Source organism: Mandrillus leucophaeus, unplaced genomic scaffold (genome assembly GCF_000951045.1).
Source record: "Mandrillus leucophaeus isolate KB7577 unplaced genomic scaffold, Mleu.le_1.0 Scaffold1205, whole genome shotgun sequence".
Taxonomy (NCBI): domain Eukaryota; kingdom Metazoa; phylum Chordata; class Mammalia; order Primates; family Cercopithecidae; genus Mandrillus; species Mandrillus leucophaeus.
This window is the reverse complement of record NW_012100377.1, coordinates 192,577-193,437: the sequence shown is the minus strand read 5'-3', so window position 1 is coordinate 193,437 and position 861 is coordinate 192,577.

Here is an 861-nt window from a genome sequence, read left to right as displayed (position 1 = left end):
TATTTACCACTACAAATTTCCATGAACGTAGTGGTTAGTAAAGCTTTTTCCTTAATGAAAAATAATGCCAGATAACCAAGTATTATTCCTTCTATAATTTATTTAGGAAAAAGTTTTATGTATTAGGGTAAAGGGGTAGAAGTTAACCTAGAATCTAATAATCTCCGATCACCCATTCCTGATCTAATAGTAGCCAGGAGAAAAAAACCTCTAGAAAGAATTATACCTCTCAAAAAATAAAAAATGAAACAAAGGCTATGTGCAGTGGCTCACACTTCTAATCCCAGCACTTCCAGAAGCTGAGGTGGGCAGATCGCTTGAGCCCAGGCAGATAGCTTGCAGCCTGGGCAACATGGTAAAATCTTGTCTCTACCAAAAAATACAAAAAGCAGCCAGGCATGATGACATACACCTGAGCCCAGGAGATTAAGGCTGCATTGAGCCATGATTGTACCAGTGTACTCTAGCCAGGGTGACAGAGTGAGATCCTGTCTCAAAAACAAACAAACAAACAAACAAACAAAAAAAGTGCTGTAAAAAAGAGAGGCTCTAGCCCTTTACCACTGAGGTGATATGCCCTGGCTATGCCTGTCATCAAATCCTTAAGCATATTGATGATGGCCATGAGAAACCATGCCCCAGACTGTATCTGTGCATACACAGAGTAAAAGCCCTGTTGCTATACTATAAAATGGCACTTGAAAATAATCTCTGCAGTGTGTTTGAAAATTGGCATAGCATTTTTTTTTTTTTTGAGACAGAGTCTTGCTCTGTCGCCCAGGCTGGAGTGCAGTGACCGGATCTCAGCTCACTGCAAGCTCCGCCTCCCGGGTTTACGCCATTCTCCTGCCTCAGCCTCCC